Consider the following 17,292-nt stretch of genomic DNA (forward strand, 5'->3'; position numbering starts at 1 on the left):
TTGTCACTGTCCATAAAGTTTTTGGGAAGTTGATCTTCTAATCAAATTTGCTTTACTATCGTTCCAAATCATTGCTGATTCAGCAGCACCAAGCAAATAGATATGATCATTAAGGTTCATGTCATAGTCTGTTTCATAGTAGTCCCAAAGGAACTCACTATGTGACTTAGAAAGTGATTGAACATCCAACTTTCTCAAGACTTTGACACCCAACTCTCCCGGCTTGTCAATATGTGACTTCATCTCTAAGATGTGATCACACATAGACCTTGCTTGCCATTAGGGCTTGAGTGACCTTGAACTTGTGGGTTAGGGAGAATAATTTGAGGAGGTGGAGGCAGAGAAGTATGACTTCCATGAGCCAAACTCGGGAAGTCATATTCATTAGGAAAGCTTGGTTTGGGAAGATCATTGTTGTCTAAACCAGACATCAACAATGGGAGAAATTCACGTAAAGTTCATTTAAGTCCTTAATATAACACCCAATATGATATATTAAGGCTAGGACCCAACAAACTATTTTATAACTTCGAAGAGGGATGCCGTAATCCAAGATATAAAATATTTGAAGGTAGGTGAATGACGATCCACCAATTTCCACCAAGATAAACGAAATGTATTATTAGGTTTTAATTGGTTTTGAAACTCCTAGATTCTTTTGAGATTCATTGAACTTTTCAATGGCATGTTTCAATCTCGAGTGTGCCCTTCAGGTTTTGTGACTGGGATGCCGAGGATCACAAAACAAGGTGTGAAGTAACCATGCAAATATACTTGGTACCCTTAATATTTACCCCTCAATCGATGTGCCGGTTAACCACACACGCTCCAACGATACTCTGATAAACATTAAGTTACCCTTTGCCTACCTTGTTAAGTCTAGGTTAGTGTGCCGGTTAACCACACATGCTCCACTAACAGCTTAAACAAAGTGCAAAGTGTAATTTCATGGATTAGCACCTTATTCACATTTTCCTAAGTAACTAAGATTGGGAATTTATAAGTGTTTAGTTACTTAGTATTTATCATTATACTTATAATGAAGGGAGAATTATAGTCCTTGTCCTACCTGTTCGGCTAACGACCCTCCACCGGTCAAGGAAGCGGTGAGTGAGAGTGGACACCCATTAAACTGCCATTTTATAGGCAGTAACCTTATACCCCCCTTATAGACCGGCTTCGTGAATGAGGCCTACTAATGGTAAGACGACTTGCTCTTATACATATAATATATTAAACTTTTAATATTATAATAGTATAATGGTGTATTTTAGACATTTAAAATACTTGGTGGTTTAATCTATTAATTAAACTAGACTTTTAATTTAATTAAACTCAAACCATATATTTATGGATTTAATAATACTCTTTTAATTAAACGCTTTAATTAACTATTAATAAAGTCCATAAGAGTTAATTTGAACTATTCAACAAAACATCATAATTCCAATTATTAAACTCAAAATTAAAACCATTTAATTAATTGTTTAAGTTATGAACCCAAGAGTTTTAGAATTCAATTATTTTTTTCATAAAAAACTTTTCTCAAATTCCAAAACTTGAGGGCAAGTTTTGTAATTCTTGAAAACCTTTGGATTCCATAACTTATGGAATTAATGGTGTTTTATGATGAAACTTTCCATGTTCCATAACTTAAGAACAAGTTATGGAATTCTTTAAAACATTAACACCAAATTTTGTAACTCCATAAAAACTTTGAATCAAATTTTTTTTTTTAAAAAAACTTTCATATCCATAACTTATGGAAGTTTCAAAAACCCTTAAGATCACAAATTTAAAAAAAACTTTTGAGCTCCAAAATTTTATGACAAAATATGTAACTCCTTAAAACATTTAGATCAAACTTTTAAAACTAATAAAATAATCATATCATTTTATCTTTTACTAAATTTGACCTAATTCAACTCATATAACAAATGATTCAAATTTTACAAATAATTCGTTTTCACAAAACAAGTAATTATCTTAAAATTTGACAAACGTCATGTAAACCCTAATACCCATGACCTTTCATTTACATAGGATCCACGGGTTAAAAGCTCCATGGACCATCCATGAAAGCTTAGCCCAACCTAAATGAACATGGCCCATTCCATATATATAAGAGTCCATATTTAATTAGTTCTTTTTGATCACTTAATTAATTCTAAATTAATTCTTGATCAATACTAATTAAATAATATGATTCCATATTAATATATTAGAACTTATAATATTAATATAAATCATAAATATACTATTCTCAAAAGACTATCCATATAAATTGTGCCGGTGAAGTGCAACCCAAATGGACCATGCCGGGTCGGGTCAAGTACATACCAAATATTGTTATGGACTTAGACATTAATCCAACAATAACGGCATACATCACATACTCATCATAGCACATAAGACCTTCCGGTCACACATAATTACCACTCTAGGTAAAGTATAGTGAGAAGACTCACCTCACATGATGTATAGTAAACCTTCTGGCTTGATAACCTCGATCGAGCCCCCGCCTAACACATAAGGCAAACATTTCTAATTAATACTTCCTTTTGTCATCATCTCTAACGACTGGGTAGAAGACAATTCTACCCCTTCTCGACCTCTCTTGATTCAGCATGACCAACACCCTAAGGTCAACTGAAGTCAACCCTGGTCAATGGTCAAATTTTGACCAGACTCGTCGAGTGAACTCACGTGACTCGGCAAGTCCATGTGTGTCCTCTGAATCCTCATAAAGCCTCACTCAACTCGCCGAGTTAACCTTTCACTCGACGGGTTACCACTAGACACGAATCAGAGCAACCCGACTCGACTCGTCGAGTCCCCTTATGAACTCGGCGAGTTCCTTCCATGGCAATATTCATATGACCTTCTGAGGTCAGATATGTTTCTCTAACCTATAGATCTGACTTCCCAATGCTCAATAATCACGAAAAGGTCCAATCTTTACACTCATGCAACACACATAAAGCTTCTTTTGGTGAAATAGCTTCTAACATGGCAACCTAGGCTCAGATCTCCAAAGGAACGGCATAAAGCAGAATGGTTGGGACTCTCTGGACTTCTTAAGGTCTAGATCTAAGACTTTTCCACATTGGGACCTCATATGCATCATATACTATCCAAGAAAGGGTAAAAAAACCCTAGATTCAAGGATTCTACACAAAACAGAAGGAAGGGCGAAATACTACCTCAGAATGGAGATCCTTGCTTGGATGTCTCAGAATAACAACCTCATTTGGTCCTTCAAGCTGAATCCCTTCACTTCCTTTGCAAAATCACACCAAAATTACTTGATTTCATCACAAGAACTCTCTCATGGCTCCAATGGTGATTTAGGGTTTCTCACAGGGGATATGAGGCACATCCAAGGTCATAAGTTCCTTTAAATAGGCTCCAACCCCGAAACTTAGGGTTTTCTATGCCCAGTACCTACTCGGCGAGTCCATACTTGGACTCGTCGAGTCCGCTCATTAAATCCACGTGATCAATTCGACGTGACTCGGCGAGTCAGACCTACGACGCGTCGAGTCCCTCCGAAATCGTCAAAATTGAAACACGAACTATCATACCCAAAATTCCGGATGTTACAAATCTCCCCCACTTAATTTGATTTCGCCATCGAAATCGCTTCTCAAACCATATATAGAAACCAAACACCCGAAAAGCACCACTGAAAGGATCTCACACCAAAACGATATCTTTCTCAATGAATACCTGAACCCGACCTGGAACTCCTGAATTAGAAACAAACCCATCCCCTCTGCCACTAAGATATCCCTTCTGACTTCCAATATAAACCCAACAATCGGTTACCGATCACCCATGCCATACGTACCCAACAATCTCGAATACACTTCCATAGACGAAAAGGGCACATTATACCAGAGATTCGTCTCTTGCCTTCAGATATAAGAAGGTGATCATGCTCCCTCACAATGTCTTCTAACATCTATAATCATAAACCCCCAACTTACTCCACACTGGGTACTAGGTCATCTCTCAACCAGCCATTACTTCCAAAGGTTACTCATAACATATTCCAAGAGTCTCACTGACTTCCTTCTCACATCAACTATCTCGGCCCAGTGACACATAGGTCACAAAGCTCTCTTTACCCCAACGAATATTATACTCCCAACTGAAATCGTCTCATCCTCGACCTCAGCCGAAATAATAATCATTTGCCTCATGCACCTCATGGTATCTCCCGTACTAACGAACTGTCCTCACTCGGGTCTAAGATATCGGGTGACAACAATACCCCTCAACCAATAATCCACCTCAGAATCCAGAATCTTCTCTCGCCTACCCAACGTACTACCAAAGCCAAACTCAAACTCGAGAGTGTGGTCCGACCCAACGTTGGAACCACTTGTCCCAATGAAACAATCATCTCATGACTCAACATGCAATCCGTGCGAATACCACCTTTTTTTTCAATTCCCTCATGATGCGACAACCACCACTCAAGTCAGAAGTTAACGATTCCCGACAAATATGGCGACCCCGGTCTCTTTCCTGGTTCGACCGCCAGGCTCCCAAAAACTCAACTATTAGGGCTACCCTCGCCCAAAACCCTCTGCGTTGTGCTTTGGTCAAAGAGTACTTCCTCATAACCACCTCTTGCTGACTCAAGAGTATTACAGCTCCCCGTGGCATCGCAACAACCTCCCTCTGACTAGTGAGTACTACGGTTCCCCGTAGCAATCACGACAACCTCTGACTAGTGAGTACTACAGCTCCCCGTAGCATCACAACAACCTCTGACTAGTGAGTACTACGGCTTCCCGTAGCATCACAACAACTTCTTACTAGTGAGCACTACGACTTCCCGTAGCATCACAACAACTTCTGACTAGTGAGTACTACGGCTTCCCGTAGCATCACAACAAGTTCTGACTAGTGAGCACTACGGATTCACGTAGCATCACAACAACTTCTGACTAGTGAGTACTACGGCTTCCCGTAGCAACACAACAACCTCTCTCTACTGAAATCCTCATTCTTAAATAATCCCTCCGGATGTCAATACCCAAGGGCTCCCACTGGTACCGCAGATACACAATACGCCACTTGCAGTCTCAACCCAAGACTCAAAACTAATCCGAACTTCAGGTCATCATACTCGGATATCTCGGCAATTACCACAGAACCTCATGATGTACTGCCTCAACCCCTGATCTCCTTCATCATTCACAGATACACCCACGCATTCCCTTAAAATCTCACAACAAATTTTCCTTTCATCTCACGCCACTATGGAGTATCCCAACTCTCAATTGAAACATGAAGGAATCGCCAATGACCCAGAACATGTTGACGACAATCTGAAACTTCCTTCTATATAGCTCAAAACTCATGCAAGAACACTCGTAATGACCTCGAAGTTGTTGCTTAATCAGTTCCTGCCGTTTCCCGAACCGCATAACAGCCCATACAATGAACCAGAATTCTCCCCACTGCCGGACAAATCTTATGAGCCAACCATCTCGAGTTCACCATAGAATCTCGCAGAATTTCCTAACCACCTCAAGGTCTCCGACCAACGGCTACTTGCCATGGGGACACTCATCCGTTCTCAACATGCACTACATGCATCATCTCGCTCTACGTCTCGCCTCGACCACCAATACCCATGATCTCATGAACCTGAACCGCAGATCTCTATATCCAGATTTCTAACCGCTTTTGAACAAATCTCAGATCCCCTCAAAGAAGTACCCGGTTCTCCCCCCACTCAGGGTTCGGACCATCACCAATTGGCGTACTAACAATCTATCTCACAGACCGTTTCCGCCGGAAACATCATAATTACTCTTGTAAGGTGCTGTGTGATAATCTCCCCGATGGAGATTAAGCAACTCCAATATCCCGGATTTCTGATGAAATCCTCAGAAACTTCTCATCATGACTGCCTTTAATCATTCCGAATCTCATACCAATTCATTTCCAGACATCTCGACTGTCCAGTAAAAACCGTGACTCTTAGTTCGGGAATAATGAATCATCATACCCTAATCATCGACTCCCAAACCATCGTTGCATCCCATATGCTACAAACCCTTTACATCCCTGCTGTAAACTCTATCTCGCTCTGGCAGCCGAGCAAAATGCTAACCCACATCGGGTACCCTTGCCATATACTGTCAGTACTCCCCCACTAGGGTCTCGTATCGTCACCATCTGACGCTCGCAATCTATAACAGCTCCAAATCGGCTCAACCAATCCATGCCCATAATGACACAAACGTCCCCTATCGCAATCGGGACCAGATCTATCAGGAACTCAGCACCGAAGATCTCGAGTACACATCCTCGAATCACCTCAGTAGCATACACCGCTCGCTCTTCGGCTATTGAAACTCGTAGAGGTCGACTCATCGCTTCTCGTCGGATACTGATGTGCTGGCTAAATGCTAACGACACGAAAGATCGACTCGCACCCGAGCCTAATAACACCAAAACAGGTACATAATTCACAAGAAAAGTACCAGCCACAACATTAGGTGCTGTGCGGACCTCCTCCGCTGTCATCTGGAAGGCTCTCCCTTGTGCCTTCGGTGCCTCGACCTTCGCTGGCCGACCCTCAGTAGCTCGCGTAGCAGCAGGGGTAGATCCCTGTAACAGCTGCGGACACTCGGCCCTCCGGTGGCCAGTCTGGTTGCAATGAAAGCAAACCATGAATCCCTTGGGGCAATCCTTGGCTATATGCCCCTCCTTGCCACATTTGTAGCAAGCACCTGCTCGACAAACTCCATCATGTCCCTTACCGCACTTCCCACAAGTGCGGCCCTTCTGGCCTCCAGATCTCGTATCAGCTGGCTTAGCCCGCTTGGCTGCCGGCTGTACCTGTACCGGTCGCCTGTCCCTCCTCTGAGACTCGGCCTCCTCCCTGGCCTGAGTCTCTAGCTCAATCTCCCTCTTCTAGGAATTTGCCTGGAGTTCAGCAAATGTACGGTTAGTCGAGTTCGCCACGAACTCCTGAATGTCCCTCCTCAGAATGCTCAAATACCGACTCATGCGTGCCTGCTCAGGCGACACGTGCTCAGGGCAAAACAACGCCCTCTCGTGGAACATCCGTGTAATCACAGTCACGGACTCCGTCCCCTGCTTGAGGGACAAGAACTCCTGTGCCAACCATTCCCTCTCCACCGGGGGAACATACTCGTCTCTGAACATGGTGGTGAAATTTCTCCCCGGTCACCTCTGAGATCTCTGCAAGAGTGAAGTTTGCCGTCACAAACTTCCACCAATACTTCGCTCCCAAGCGGAGCTGGTTCAGCGTGAACCGTACCCTCAGATGCTCCGGACACGAACAGGTGTAGAAGCATCCCTCAATATCAGAAATCCATCTCATCGCAACAATCGGGTCCTGAGTCCCATCAAACTCTGGTGGCTTCGTGTTGCTGAACTCCCGGAACAGCAATGAGTCACCCCCCCCCCCCGCTGAGGTCTAGCAGCAACAACAGCTGTCGTAGCTGCAACGGCTGCAACCTCAGTAACTGCGGCGTATCGCTCATCGAATGTCTCAATCCACGTTGTCTTAATAGACCCAAACATCTCCGGTATCTCTTCTCGGATAGCCTCAGCTACCTCATCATGAATCATCCTGCGAATCTCATAATTGCTGACTGCGCTGCTCTCTGGTGTGTGACGTGTACCCACCATGATGTCTCACAACATAAACGAAAACAGAGACTCGTTCGAGTATACTTGTACTCGATCACCCAATCCTACTTGTTCCTGGGAATCCTAAGGATTCTTACTTGGACTGTGCACTGATCCGGTGTTTTCAGTAGTACGGGCCCTATACTACCTTCCACAGCGCATCGGCGTTCATTCCAAGTCCTCCTCCTAGGATCCCAGATCACAAGTACACTACATCTCGCTAAGCATAGGCTACCCTTCGGTAGACTTCTCATAAGCTCCTCACTGCTACCTACTCACTCTCGAAGCATCTCATAGCAGCAATAATTCCTAGGCTAAGGCATCACAAATCAGGCCACTCTAGTCCTAATAGGAATACCTAGCCTACTCCAGCATGCATAACATATCATATCATATCTCATAACACATAATGTAAGGGTATTTTGGGAAATCACCATTCGGGCGCTGGCTGATCGTACACATTGCTTCTTTCCGCTTTCCTCACATTCCTTTACCTTTTAGAAAAATTATTCCTTTTATGAAAAACTTTCTCAAATCCTCAGTTTCAGTTCAAATACACCCGAAGGTGCATCCGAATCCCTCAAACCAAGGCTCTGATGCCAACTTGTAACAACGTGAATTTCCAACACAATTTTTTTCATTTTTAAAACATAATTTCATTCATAATAATCATCAAGATCCAATGTAACACATGTCCTCCAAATAAAACAATCCCAAGATCTCAAATACATAAAACTCCATCAATGTGTACGGATCATGCCGGTGCCTTCCCGCGATCCTCGTTGGTACCTGAAACACATATCACATAAACAGTAAGCATAAATGCTTAGTGAGTTTCCGAAACTACCACATACGCACATACGCCACTCAAGGCTATAGCTCTACAAGACCTTCCGGTCCTTGTGTCTCAGGGGACTTCCGTCCCATAATCCTGATAGACCTTCCGGTCCCACTTCTCTGACCTTCCGGTCCGTATCATCTTGACCTTCCGGTCCATACACCGTTGACCTTCCGGTCCATATCATAATACTCATAACATAACATAGCACATACATATCATATAACGACATACATCACATACTCATCATAACACATAAGACCTTCCAGACACACATAATTACCACTCTAGGTAAAGTATAGTGAGAAAACTCACCTCACATGATGTCTAGTAAACCTTCTGGCTTGATAACCTCGATCGAGCCCCCGCCTAACACATAAGGCAAACATTTCTAAATAATACTTCCTCTTGTCCTCATCTCTAATGAATGGGTAGAAGACCATTCTACCCCTTCTCGACCTTTCTTGATTCAGCATGACCAACACCCTAAGGTCAACTGAAGTCAACCCTGGTCAATGGTCAAATTTTGACCAGACTCGTCGAGTGCACTCGTGTGACTCGGCGAGTCCACGTGTGTCCTCTGAATCCTCATAAAGCCTCACTCAACTCGCCGAGTTAACCTTTCACTCGACGGGTTACCACTGGACACGAATCGGGGCAACCCGACTCGACTCGTCGAGTCCCCTTATGGACTCGGCGAGTTCCTTCCATGACAATATTCATATGACCTTCTGAGGTCAGATCTGTTTCTCTAACCTATAGATTTGACTTCCCAATGCTCAATAATCACGAAAAGGTCCAATCTTTACACTCATGCAACACACATAAAGCTTCTTTTGGTGAAATAACTTCTAACATGGCAACCTAGGCTCATATCTCCAAAGGAACGGCATAAAGCAGAATGGTTGGGACTCTCTGGACCTCTTAAGGTCCAGATCTAAGACTTTTCCACATTGGGACCTCATATGCATCATATACTATCCAAGAAAGGGTAAAGAAAACCCTAGATTCAAGGATTCTACACAAAACAGAAGGAAGGGGCGAAATACTACGTCAGAATGGAGATCCTTGCTTGGATGTCTCAGAATAACAACCTCCTTTGGTCCTTCAAGCTGAATCCCTTCACTTCCTTTGCAAAATCACACCAAAATTACTTGATTTCATCACAAGAACTCTCCCATGGCTCCAATGGCGATTTAGGGTTTCTCACAGGGGATATGAGGCGCATCCAATGTCATAAGTTCCTTTAAATAGGCTCCAACCCCGAAACTTAGGGTTTTCTCTGCCCAGTACCTACTCGGCGAGTCCATACTTGGACTCGTCGAGTCCGCTCATTAAATCCACGTGATCAATTCGACGTGACTCGGCGAGTCAGACCTACGACTCGTCGAGTCCCTCCTAAATCCTGAAAATTGAAACACGAACTATCATACCCGAAATTCCGGATGTTACATGTAGCAGGGGAAGTTTACACAAAAAAAAATTGTATTGCACATATCCCACATCGAAGGTGGGAAAATAAAGGAAGGCATAAATATCTTATAAAAGGGTCATCTCCTTTAAAAAATAAAATCAACTGAGGTTCAGGCTAGTTGGCTCCATTGGGCCGACGAGCTCTCTAGTGTGGGCCGGAGTGTTTTGGACCGATTTGATGTCCGAGTTTGCCGATTATGTCTGATTTGGACCGATTTGGTCGGACTTTGATTGATATTGACCAAAAGCGCCTAGCCAACCCTCAAGCACTTATTCGTAGGCGGTTGGGCACCGCCAAGCGTGTAGGCGCTGATTAATCGGCCGCCTAGACCGGTTTTTACAACACTGATATATATATATATATATATATATATATATATATATATATATATATATATACACGTATCATAATAATTATGGAATAAATTGTATCAAAAGGAAATGTAAGGACATACAATGTAGTTAATGGTACCATAACTTATCAAAGATATCAAAGTAAAGATAATTATTATATGTATAGGTTTATATATATATATATATATATATATATATATATATATGAATAATTATGTAAACAAAAGTATATTAAAGGAAAAAATAAAGAAAGAAGAACAAAGATAAATAATCATACTAAAAAGGTTAAACAAAGTATGTGTTAAATGAGGCATATTATCCATCCATAACTGATCGGTATTCGGCTACCACGGACCTATAATCGCTAATCTTAAGTGAACGTTAAAGGTATGTATAGATCTATACAAGATTGAGATTACCACCTGTGGTTGATAGCTACAACCCCGACATGCATAACTTAAAAGTCTTTTTTCATGATGTCCGATGAAACATCGTGGTGGGGAAATTTCAAGTCATATAGCTAGGTTATAGAGACTCAATTTAATGCTACCCATCAACCTTTTTAAATTAAACTATCTAGAGGAAAATTCCTAAGGAGTTATTAAAGAATGAGAAAATAAGGAAAAAGGAAATATAGACTTACTACCTAGAGGAGAATACTTAGGAGATAATTAAAGTACGAAAAGATAAGAAATAGAAGCTATGAAAGAAAAGGTTATAAGATAAGTACGAACGAAATGATTTAGCCTAGGAAAATAAAACATAAAGTATATGATCAAATATAAAGATAGATACTTTCTAAGTATCTTATCTAATGAGCTCCTCAAACCAATCGAGTGTGTGAACCATATCTCTTCCCAAAAGCTGGAAGAAGCAAATCAAAGAAAATGTGGTAAGTCACGAATTAGAAATAGAGAAAGGAAATACTCCCTAGAAACTTATTTTATCAGAAGAATATTTAAAAGTATATATTTTCATAAACAAAGATTTTATATCAAATAATACCTTTAAAAGCTTTAAAACCTGTAAGCTCACCAACATCATGTTGACCGTTTTCAAAACTCATGTATTCCTAGGAAGCCGAAGTGAAGAGAAGATTGTTGAAAAGGAAGATAAGAAGCATAAATTTGGTTAGATCTTACTATGTAAGGATAAATTATATTGTTTGTTTTATGCTCTGTGATTTGGGTAATCAAACGTGCCACTGTCATGGCTCGGCGTTTCCATCACCGACCAAGGGTGTGACAAAAGTAAACAAAAAATCGATCGAATTTTCCTTAAAAATTTGATTGTGTAAAAGTTCGTAGTTCAAAATTCGTCAGGAATCAGTTTTTAGCCAAATTTGATCAAAGCCCAAAAATTCGATCGTGCTTCTCAAAAATTCCATCGAATTTATCTTTTTCTTGCTCCAGAAGTAACTAGCTTGCACATATATAATTATATATATATATATCTATATATATATATATATATATATATATATATATATATATATATTCGACCTATCTTGTCAGTTAGAAGTAGGGACGATCAGAGACGACGAAAAACAATTTTGAAGGCGATTTTCTGCTACTTTTCATCACTTTCTGAAGATCAGAAGACCGTAGATCATCTCCTACATTTAGTTTAATAGATTAGTTATTTAGTTTCTCTTGTCATTAGTTTTGATTAGATTTTATCCATGTCCGGTTAAAACCCTAGTTTTCATTTATGCAAAACACTAGTACTTTTCATGTGATCAAACATCATATTTGGTTTTCATTGTGTCATTCTATTTAGTAATTTCAGTTTTTTGCTTAATGAATGTTTGATTTTGATTCTTGTTAGTCTGATCATCTTGCTAGGGTTTAATCATTCCAGTTAATTAGTTGTTGAAATCCATAATTGTTTTGACAATCTGGTAATAAGTAACAAGTAATAAATCAGTTATATGTTTGGATTTGACTTTACTATAAAGAGAAATTTTATATCTTGATGTTTTCGAGCTTGTGAGAAATATTGGATATTTTTGAGAATTTTACATAAAATTTAATGCAAATTTTTTGAATTTAATTAAGAGCTTGTCTAATTAGATCAGTAAAAAGTTAGGGTTAATTGAGGAGCTTGTTTTGGTTAACTAATTAGGTAAAAGAGAATTTAGTAGAGCTTGTTTGTTTTTCTTAGTACTAGCTTAAATAGAACACATTATGAATAATCGAGTTTGGACTGATTGCATGATTAGGAAAGTTACAATAGAACTGAATTCGTTTTTAGTTATTTTCACTGCTATTTTACTGTTAGTTAATAATCAAAACTCCATATTTTTCATATTTTCTGTTTTGTGACTAGTATGTACCTTACGCAAAGAGACATTGACCATTAGGTTGGTTCCCTGAGGATTCGACCTTGCTTCCATGTTCTATATCTTTAGTATATTCGAGCAGTGAAATTTTATTTACTTAAATCGTGCACGACAACGGTTTAACATTCCCCGTGGATGTTTTCCCTTGCCATCGATACTAATATCACACCAATGGAGATTTCGTCTTCTCCGAGAGTTTCATTATCCCTTTTCTCTGTCTCCTGTCAACCCTAATCATCGCCGAGATCCTTTGTTCTGACATATCATTGAAAATTTTCCGATCTACACCGGCTGGTGTTGGATATGCACCAAAGGGGAGTCGACCTCCATCGATCTTTTCTCTTCCACTCTTCCTGCTGCAAGACCATCTTCAATATTTCCTACTGCTTCATCGATCTTTTTAACCTTTGCGTTTCAAAAATCAAAGATTGTAAATGTTTTGAATCTATTGTCCTATACCAATTTTTGATATTGGTTTTGGTTTTGAGGTTTATCAAGGTATGATCTCAGATTTGATGCTAAAGTTTGTACTGATTTTGATCTTGAGGATTATGAATGTATTATTTTAGAATATACCTATAATGTATGATTTCAATTTTTTGGCTTAATTCTGAGAATGGTTTTGATCGTAAGGTTTATCAATGTATGATTTTGTTTTTCAGGTTTAATTATAATAATGATTTTGATTTTTTTAGTGGTTGTTGGTAGAGGTGACCAGGGATGTCAGGTGGTTGTCGGAGGTAAACCGGAGTGCCGGTGGTAATCGATGGTTGCCAGTTCTTTGAATAAGAAACATGGGGGAGGGTGGGGTAGGAATTGGTAGGGCCTGATTTTTTAAATACATAATAGAAAATTTTATTTTAAATCAAACAAATCAAAAAAATAAGATAAGGGTAAAATGGTCTTTTTACACCTGTTAGGGACGAAATACGCAACTAAATAAAATTTGAGGGACCTTCCAATTCCAATTCCACACCTCTCCTTATTATTACCCCTAAATAATAAACCTCCCTCTCATTCCCAATTCCACACCTCTCCTTCATCAACATCCAAACGCAAACCTAACAAGAATAATTTACAAGTAATATCAAACCTAACTTGATTGATGCATTAGGTTTTATCCCTACGTGGGACATAGGATTGTGAGTTCGATTCCCTTAAACTACCTCTTGTGGTGCCACATGTGGGGAATTTTTCCCTGAAAATCCATGTGGGGGTTGGGTTTGCCGTATAAAGGAGCTCGAACCCGAGGTGCTCGCTAAAATATTGCGAGTAGGCTTCCGCTTAATTCGTTTGTCGTTTAAAAAAAAAGAATAATCCATAAAGAAATTGGGACCCATGAAATGAAACTCATAAATCGTTTCTACTAGAAAATGCTCACATTGGATGCAAATTGAACACTTATGAAAGCCAAAAACAAAAGCATGTACTACAAAAGAGCAGTGAAATATGCGTTAATGGACGGTAAACCTTAAAGAAATTAGTGGTTTACACTACTACAAAAAGCGTAATAAGAGTCCCCAATTGAGAAAAGGGATGCAAGGGACTGATAAAAAAAAGAGGAAAAAACATGAAAACGAAACTATTGATAAACTGCAGGCAACAATAGATCTGATGGGCTCCCAATTGGCAAAGCTACAAGCACTCTTTGACTTACAGCAGGGGTCTAGGAACCATGCCCCAGATGATGTAAGCTTAGGGGTTCAACAAAATAATTGTGGCTCGACTCCAACATTAAATGCTCTGGATGCGATAAAGGTAAATGAGTGTATTTATTTTCCATTAACATCTAGAAACAATAAAAACTAAACCTGTTAACCTGTTAGTAGAGAAATTATGCTCAGGACTAGGGATGAGCAACAAAACTAAGTACTAATGTTTTTCTAATTATTTTTTTAGTGATAATATACTTGTTTAACTGATTTAACTAATATTTTTGTTTTCTTGGATGTTAAATATTGTTTGATTCCATATCATCAGAAGTGGTACTGTATGGATTGTGTTTGACTTTACCTTAATATCATCATTTTGGTTACATAATTGAGACAAAAGACTCTAGTTTTTTAATTAAAATGTTTTCTTAGAAGGGTTTGAACTATAATAGATATACTTAGAATGGTTAAAAATTCAAATATAGTTATTACATTATTATGCACTTTTTTTGTTTATTATCCTTCAAAGATCTTTTATTTTTATTTTTGTTTTACTATATGTGTACAGATGCCTACCCCTTGTGAATTGGTGTTACCCTATGGGGAGTTGGACAAAAAATGTGCCAAGGGATTGGTCTTTCCATATGGGAATGGGTTAATACACACATTGCCTTTACGAGAAAATCACCTGAAGGTTATGATAAACGACATCGATAGTAGATATGAAAATTTTCCTCTTCTTGTGATGACAAAAGAAGTTGCTAACCTACAAGGGGCGGTTGGCACTGTAATTCAATGGCCCCGGATTGCAATTATTCTTGCAAAGGTACATATGCATTATCCTTTACTTTTTAAGCTACTATATAAACAACAAATTATAATTGTATGTGATATTCAAATGAATTAAAATGTAGGAACAAAGAGCGAAGAAACAAATTCCAACCACAAGTTTGGTGCCAACAATTGCAAGGGCTGGTACAAACAAGAACATATCCAACCAAACATCCAGTAAGGCGAGGCCGATTGATTATCTTCGTGATTGCTTGAAGACCAACCAAGTGGTTAACATTGTAGCCGATTCTGGGATTTTGGAAGTCGGGACATATGATTTTTCGGTTACATGTGAAGAATATTTTCGACTGCTGAGAAAACAAACAACTGATGCTTCCATCATAACTGCTTGGCAACTGTAAGTCCATAAAAGTTTTACTATTATTAGTTGACCATAACATTTTTTGTTTTCTTGTTTGTAGGATTCTTCATTCAATGGTTCGGACACGTATGAACAAATGTGCTTTCTTGAACCCTTATAATACTCTAGGGGAGGCATGCCAGAAAAACCCAAAGGGTGTCGTTAGTTATCTTGTTAATTCCATTCGTCTGCACCACGGAAAATTGTTTCTCATTGCACCATATTTGCAAAAGTACAATAATTTCTTATCTTTTTTATTATTATTTTGTTTGTTTTCTTATTATTTTTACTAAATGTTTAAACATTTCTAGTAAGCATTGGGTGCTCTTGGTGATTTCCCTTCGCAATCGCATTGTCTATATTTTGGATTCTCTTAAGGATCGTATAGAAAAGTCTGCCGACTACCATTACCTGCTCAAAAAACATGTGGACATGTAAGAAATTACTTACATCATAGCAAGATATAAATCTTTTTATTATTTTGAACACAACACTTATTTATTTCTTTTAAGGGCTTTCATGAGGTATGAAAAAGACACTTCAACTCCAATTGGATGGATTTTTGCTGAGGTAATTCATCTTGTTATATACCAAAACAAATAATTGTTGTAGTTTCATTTGTTTGATTAATGTTTACTTTTTGCTACACTTTTTAGTGCAACCAACAACTTGGTGGTTTAGAGAGCAGGCATTATGTAATGCGATGGATGTTTGATTTCTTGACGAAAAGACAACATGGATTTCCTAGTAAAGTAAGTACCTTTTTAATATTTGTTCATTTTGTTTATTGCAACAAAATATTTGGTTTGTTAATGAATATGTTTAATTTTACATTTAATATAGTCCGGTAGCATTTGGGATGACAAAAGTCCCTTTAAGGAAAAGGTGTTGCTTGCAACTGTTGCTGCCTGGTCTAGAGAGTTTTTGAATAACTATATGAATGATGTGGTCCTCTAAAAAAAGCATATATGGTTAGTTATTGAATTCTAAAACTTCCTAACTTTGGTTTAATTATCTTTTGTTGGAGTTCTTACATTTTTAGTTTCATTTGTTTGTTTTCCAGGGAGGTTAGAAGAAAGAGCCATTACAATTGATTTTTTGGACAATTCCTATGCCAAGTCAAGACAAATGTGCTTTTTTTTTTGTGTGTGTGTGTGTAAGTTTTCATGCAAGTTGTATGATGTTTGAAATTACCAAATCCATGATTTCTTTTGCTACTTAGACAATTGTCTTTGATTATATTTTTATCAAGGATTATTATGGTTTATTTAACATTTCCACATAAAAAACATTTTTTATCTGTATAATCTGTGTTATAAATTGATAGTCTATAACTATTTACTGTTATTTTTATAAAATGATATTAAAAAAAATATAAGAGTGTTAAAAGGAACCGGTTGCTTATCTAGAAACCAGGTTCTAAGCCTATTGTGGAAAAAAAGGTAAAAGTCTATTACGGCCCGGTTGTTTGTATGAACCGGTATATATTTTGTTTTCATATGCCTCAGTTATATTGAAGGGAACCAGTTCTAATATGGCAGTTGGGACGGAAAGTGTTATATGACCCGGTTATATAAATGCAAATCGAACTCTATTTTTAATAAAAAGACCCGGTTTAGAACCGGGTTTTATTACGGATTCCACATAGGACTCGCCAGCATCAAATCCGGTTGCAAAACCGGCTTCTTTAAGCTATTTAACCGGGTCTTTTAACGCTTTTTGTAGTGGTGTTGTTGCTTGATTTACAATGAAGTTCACG

At 38.8% G+C, this 17,292-nt stretch overlaps 1 long non-coding RNA gene across 1 annotated transcript; it reads left to right on the top strand.

Annotated features, from left to right (window-relative positions):
- Window positions 1–15,836: 15,836 nt before the first annotated feature.
- On the top strand, window positions 15,837–16,259 carry LOC145169357 (uncharacterized). Its single transcript, XR_013742446.1, has 3 exons — window positions 15,837–15,967; window positions 16,046–16,103; window positions 16,190–16,259. It is a non-coding gene; the product is annotated as an uncharacterized LOC145169357 (long non-coding RNA).
- Window positions 16,260–17,292: the final 1,033 nt, after the last annotated feature.

The sequence above is a fragment of the Lactuca virosa genome, chromosome 4 (genome assembly GCF_052849685.1).
Source record: "Lactuca virosa cultivar CGN04683 chromosome 4, Lactuca_virosa_CGN04683_v6, whole genome shotgun sequence".
NCBI classification, from domain to species: domain Eukaryota; kingdom Viridiplantae; phylum Streptophyta; class Magnoliopsida; order Asterales; family Asteraceae; genus Lactuca; species Lactuca virosa.